The following is a 7,349-nucleotide window of genomic DNA, read 5'->3' as shown; positions in this document are numbered from 1 at the left end:
AAATGCCCCGCCACCTGGTGGTCATGTTTTTAAGCAACTGGAACCATTTTCGAACTTGTCCAAGATATCATTTTGACAAATCTTCTGACAAAGTTTCATGATGATCGGACAATAATTATAGCTTCTAGAGTGTTAACAAGGTTTTACTATAGCTGTATTAGGAAAAATGCCACGCCCCCTTGGCGGCTATGTTTTTCCACCAACCAGAACCATTTTCGAACTCATCCAACTTAAGATATCATTGGTACAAATCTTGTGACAAGTTTCATGATGATCGGACAATAAATGTGGCCTCTAGAGTGTTAATAAGGTTTTACTAAAGCAATATATAGCCATATTAGGAAAAATGCCCCGCCCCCTGGTGGCCATGTTTTTTAAAGCAACCCAAACCATTTTCAAACTCATCCAAGATATCATTTGGACAAATCTTCTGACCAAGTTTCATGAAGATCTGAAAATAAATGTGGCCTCTAGAGTGTTAACAAGGCTTTACTATAGCCATATAAGGAAAAATGCCCCGCCCCCTGGCGGCCATGTTTTTCAACCAACCGGCATCATTTTAAAACTCGTCCAAGATATTATTGAGATGAATCTTCTTACCAAGTTTCATGAAGATCGGACAATAAATGTGGCCTCTAGAGATTACAAATGTGAATGACCAGACAATTCAAATCTTTTGAGTTAAAATGTGACAACAAAATTTTAATCACAATAATAATAAGCTCAGTTTGACCTTATTTTTCACAAATTACAATTTTATGAAAAAAAGAGATCTTTATATAATTCGCTCATACTGTCTCATTCTTGAAATTCTGTGGGAATGTGTGAAGAGTTAACATTTTAATTAGGTGAAAAATGTGTGTGTTTTTTTCAGAAGTATAGTGTTGGTTTCTGTAGATAAACAAATTTAATTCATGATATATCAGATAAATTGATCTTGAAGAGCGGGTACAAATCGATAATCTACAGAAACCTATAAATTATCTATATATTTAATGCTTTTCCACCGTTTAAAACATTTTTTATGGGTTAAACTATATGAACTAAATATTTTTGGAGGATTCATCATGTCATGACGTAAAATACTACGTCATTTCAATGCAAAACTTAAAACATTTTTCAACTTGTCCAAGATATCATTGGGACACATGTTCTGACCAAGTTTCATGAAGATTGGACAATAATTGTGGCATCAAGAGTGTTTACAAGGTAAATGTTGACAACACACAACGGAAAAAAGGCGATCACAAAAGCTTACCAACTTTTGGCAGATTGTCCTCCATCAAAGACTAGGTCACCAGAGGAGCTTGTCTTAAATTTTGTATAAGCGTTTATTGAGTTCACGCCAAGGTAAGCATGGATATTGAAAATAATAAAAAATGTTGTGTTCAAACAGCTACATATTGGCAGTTTCTGCTTTTTTGTATTATAATTAACCGTTATCCGGTAAATGAAATAGATGAATATTTTTACTCTTCGATCTCAAGAGTTTTTTAATTGTTTGTTAATTTTACCAGTTTATTCAATAGGCGGTCCATCAATATCCATAACTTGATCTTGACAGCCAACACACCCATGGCATATAATATAGTGATAAAAGAATTAATAGCAGAGTTTCTATTATTTATTTTTTCCCTAAATAATTTACCTTCATCTATCTTATACATGTCACTGTTACAGGATTGTTTGTGTGTGAAGTATGTTAACAATTAAAACAAAAAAGTACACACATCAGCACCTAAATTCCATATATTTTTGACAGAATCTTTTCAATAAATGTGAGAATATCTTAGGTGATCAGCTTTAAAACAAAATGTGAGGTAGATTACTCCTATACGAGATTCCTTTGAATATTCTGAAATGCAAATCATGAAAGATTAACAGTAAAAACCCTGAGATATGAGACGAAGAATGTCTATTGAATATTTAGGATTTGTTAAACTTTTTTTGGTGCACTCAATTTAGCAGTTTTCAAAAGCTTTACAGCAGACAATACCTGAAGCTTGAGGTTTCTTTGAGGCATTGGAGAGATACAGTGAATCAGCAGCAGGACCAGTCACACTCTCTTCCGGCTTCTGATGGAACGAAAGAAACAGTATTAAAACAAATAAAATTGAGGCGTGCCAGGGAACATCTGAACTGAACAAACCCGTGTCATTTTCTGTTCCCGGTCATTTAGAAATATTCAATACCATAACCAATACAATGCAGGATTGCACATACCCACAACAAACACTTCAAGCATTAAACCTGTTTTTTTTTTTCTATTACATGTCTCATTTGTTTGTTTTTATGAGTGGCATATTTGCAGACTGTGTTTAACATATATGAATACTGCCTTCAAAAAAACTAACAAGAAATTACTCTTTGAGTCACAAAATTATATCATGAGCTGTAAATTAGCAATGTTTGCTAGAGAAAATTGTATCACTACAAATTTTTCTTCTCAAAATCCCATAAAACAGTCAAAAAGAGACAACGTTCTATGTTCTGTAGTAAATACAGCTAAAGAAAAATGTTGAGCTTGGCTTACCCCTACAAACACTAGTCTATCAATCACCTCTTTTGATCTTTTACTCTTGTCGTTCTTTTGCTTCCTTTTCAAGGTCTTCACTGTAAGAGCCTGTGTGTTTTCAGCCAATGCCGGAGACAGTTCCACATCGGTTACTGGTATTGAGGCTGGTTTCAAAGCAGATTCCGGTATGACAAAATCATCTTCCTCATCTGATGCCTTCTTTTCCTTCTTGGTCTTAATCTTGTCCGGGACTGGGCTGGCCTTCTCAACAGTTGTTTCTATTGCCTCCTGAATAATATAACAAATATAAAATACAACACAAGATCATGAAAATAGCTCAAAGGTAATGAATGGCTCTTTGCTTAGAGATACCAATGCAGGATTGCACTTTCCCACAACAAACTCTTAAACCTGTTTTTTTCCATGACATGTCTCATTTCTTTTTTTTAGAGTGGCATAACTGCAGACTGCGTTTAACATATATGAATTCTGCCTTCAATAAAACCAACAAAAAATTACTCTACAATTCACAAAATTATATCCGGACATGTTAATATGCAACATTTGCTAGAAAAAATTGTATCACTACAACTTTTTTTCTCAAAATCCCATAAAACAGTCAAAAAGAAACAACGTTTTATTTTCTGTAGTAAATACAGCTAAAGATGAAAGTAGAGCTTGGCAGACCCCTACAAACAATATTCTATCAATCACCTCTTTTAATCTTTTGCTCTTGTCGTTCTTTTGCTTTCTTTTCAAGGTCTTCACTGTAAGAGTCTCTGTTATTTCAGCCAAGGCCGGAGATGGTTCCAACTCGGTAACTGGTATGGAGGCTGGTTTCAAGGCAGATTCCGGTATGACAAAATCATCTTCCTCATCTGATGCCTTCTTTTTCTTCTTGGTCTTCATCTTGTCTGGGACTGGGTTAGGCTTCTCAACAGTTGTGTCTATTGCCTCCTGAATAATATAACAAATATAAAATACAACACAAGATCATGAAAATAGCTCAACGGTAATGAATGGCTCTTTGCTTAGAGAAACCAATGCAGGATTGCACTTTCCCACAACAAACTCTTCAAGCATTAAATCTGTTTTTTTCCATGACATGTCTCATTTGTTTTTTTTGGAGTGGCATTACTGCAGACTGCGCTTAACATATATGAATTCTGCCTTCAATACAACTAACAAGAAATTACTCTCGATTCACAAAATTATATCCGAACATGTGAATTAGCAACATTTGCTAGAGAAAATTGTATCACTACAACTTTTTTTTCTCAAAATCCCATAAAACAGTAAAAAAGAAACAACGTTTTATTTTCTGTAGTAAATACAGCTAAAGATAAATGTTGATCTTGGCAGACCCCTACAAACAATATTCTATCAATCACCTCTTTTAATCTTTTACTCTTTTCGTTCTTTTGCTTCCTTTTCAAGGTCTTCACTGTAAGAGCCTCTGTGTTTTCAGCCAAGGCCGGAGATGGTTCCGCCTCGGTTACTGGTATGGAGGCTGGTTTCAAGGCAGATTCCGGTATGACAAAATCATCTTCCTCATCTGATGCCTTCTTTTTCTTCTTGGTCTTCATCTTGTCTGGGACTGGATTGGCCTTCTCAACAGTTGTGTCTATTGCCTCCTGAATAATATAACAAATATAAAATACAACACAAGATCATGAAAATAGCTCAACGGTAATGAATTGCTCTTTGCAGGAGAAACCAATGCAGGATTGCTCTTTCCCACAACAAACTCTTTAAGCATTAAACCTGTTTTTTTCCATGACATGTCTCATTTGTTTTTTTGGAGTGGCATAACTGCAGACTACGTTTAACATATATGAATTCTGCCTTCAATAAAACTAACAAGAAATTACTCTATAATTCACAAAATTATATCCGGACATGTTAATTAGCAACATTTGCTAGAGAAAATTGTATCACTACAACTTTCTTTCTCAAAATCTCATAAAACAGTCAAAAAGAAACAACGTTCTGTTTTCTGTAGTAAATACAGCTAAAGAAAAAAGTTGAGCTTGGCAGACCCCTACAAACAATATTCTATCAATCACCTTTTTAATCTTTTACTCTTAGCGTTCTTTTGCTTCCTTTGAAAGGTCTTCACTGTAAGAGCCTCTGTGTTTTCAGCCAAGGCCGGAGATGGTTCCACCTCGGTTACTGGTATTGAGGCTGGTTTCAAGGCAGATTCCGGTATGACAAAATCATCTTCCTCATCTGATGCCTTCTTTTTCTTCTTGGTCTTCATCTTGTCTGGGACTGTGTTGGCCTTCTCAACAGTTGTATCTATTGCCTCCTGAATAATATAACAAATATAAAATACAACACAAGATCATGAAAATAGCTCAACGGTAATGAATGGCCCTCTGCTTAGAGGAACCAATGCAGGATTGCATCTTCCCACATCAAACTCTTTAAACATTCAACCTGGTTTTTTTTCCATGACATGTCTCATTTGTTTTTTTGGAGTGGCACTACTGCAGACTGTGTTTAACATGCATTCAGACTTCAAAAAAACTAACAAGAAATTACTCTATGATTCACACAATTATATCCTGAGCTGTAAATTAGCAACGTTTGCTAGAGAAAATTGTATCACTACAACTTTTTCTTCTTAAAATCACATAAAACAGTCAAAAAGCGACAACTTTCTATGGTCTGTAGTAAAGACAGCTAAAAAAATGTTGAGCTTGGCTGACCCCTACAAACAATATTCTACCAATCACCTCTTTTGCTTCCTTTTCAAGGTCTTCACTGAAAGAGCTTCTGTGTTTTCAGCCAAGGCCGGAGACAGTTCCGCCTCGGTTACTGGTATGAAGGCTGGTTTCAAGGCAGATTACTGTATAACAAAATCATATTCCTTATTTGATGCCTCAATTGTATTTATTGCCTCCTGAATAATATAACAAATATAAAATACAACACAAGATCATGAAAATAGCTCAAAGGTAATGAATGGCCCTCTGCTTAGAGAAACAACCAAGGCAATAGTTGCCTGAAAAACCTGCTGATAGTTTTTGCAAGAAAAAGACATGAATACTGGCATATATAAGTCAACTTGTGAAATACAAGTTTGTTTGAAAATTGCATCATTTTTCACAACTGATGGTTAATATCCAATGTTTCAAAGACAGTATGACTGTGTAATGGCCCAAGACTTATGCGCTGACAATGTTTAACCTGCATTGAGAGTTCTTATTTCTGAATTATAGGAAATAATATGGTACCATGAGGATAGAATAACATTTTGAGGTAAAACCTATATTCTTTGTCATCTGATATGTTTTCAAACCTATGAATGTTTCTCAAACATACACAAACCTTGGTTGTCTCCAGATTCTCTGTCTTCTTTGTTTTTTGAATGCTTTTCTGGCCTCTCCTGTCCAATATTACTTACTGCTGTTTGTGAACCTGAACAAAAATGATGTCAGTATGTTAAGATAATAACAATTAATAAAAATAGTGTGTTGTTGGTTATTGCGAACAAGCTGCGCATGACTTGACCATCACATTATTTTCATAATAATATTTGATTATATTGTACAATGTACATGTCCTAAAATCAGTTTACACCTGTTTACGCTACTTCGTAGTCCTCTCAACATTTTCTTCATACAAATCGAAATTAATTCAAACCAAACAGCTTTATAGGGAACACTATTACAAGACCGTGTATTAATAAATATATTTACATGTATATAACATGCAGTTCTAATAAAGAGCATTCAAGCTGCTTGATGTGTTATTATTCTTTCAAGAACTGTTTGTGAAATATAATATAATATAATATTTATGACAAACGAGATACGAAAAGAATGTTCCAACTAAGATCATTAATTGTGTCACGTTATTTGTCCTTTCCATGATGTTCCTTTTAAATGCCCTTGGTTGCAATTCATCAATAATGTTTGAGATTAACTACGAGTGTACCGAAATAAAAAGCCAGATAGAATTTATAAGTCTGTTGTACAATGTCTTTTCCCACGACCTTTAAGCGCGGGAAACCACTGTGGCTGAATTTCTAATTCAGGGATATCCATCTGCCAATATTTCCGAAATGAAGTGTGTGTACTTGTTTAAGCTCTAAAGTCATGTAAAACTTCATATACTTGTGGGTCTTTGCCACTAAACCTTAACAAAACCTGAGGAAATGCCGTCACATATATACACTACATATTAGAAATATTAATAGTATTACATGTATCACTCTTACTGCGGAAATGGTTATATCAGAACTAAAGGCAAGCCACGTGTTATCACGATCAACATGGAACTGACATACATGCCAATGAGTAGAAAGCTATTCTAAGTTTAAACAAAATTAACATCGCCTCTCTCTGTTTGTAAAAATTACACTTGATTAAGGTTATTCTGATTTGGTATAGTGAAATGGCGATATACTGTCAATGTGCCTTTTTATTGAGTAAATTTCATATTCATTCAATCATATCTTTGACTTTTAAAAACTTGAACTCTTATAAATATGCAATGACATGTAATTAAATTTTGTTTGAGAAATGCTTGCTGACAAGTAAAGATAAACAATCTTAAAAATACTTTCTGACCAGTAAAGATAATCAATCACAATTTAATTTAACTAAAATTATGAAAGGGAAGATTGTTATTTTTTTATTATGCTCACCAAGAACAAAAACAACAAATAAACGGCAACATAGATCTGCCAAGGCTAAACAGTATAAAATGACATATGCTGCTAATTTTGCATAAAGCCCCGTTTTCCCGGAGTCTGATGGAGTTAATTGTGCTTGGGACAAACCTGTAACATTTGTCTCCCTTGAAATATTGCACTAACAGAAAAACC

Source organism: Dreissena polymorpha, chromosome 2, assembly GCF_020536995.1.
Source record: "Dreissena polymorpha isolate Duluth1 chromosome 2, UMN_Dpol_1.0, whole genome shotgun sequence".
Classification (NCBI taxonomy): domain Eukaryota; kingdom Metazoa; phylum Mollusca; class Bivalvia; order Myida; family Dreissenidae; genus Dreissena; species Dreissena polymorpha.
Note: the sequence above shows the minus strand (reverse complement) of the source record.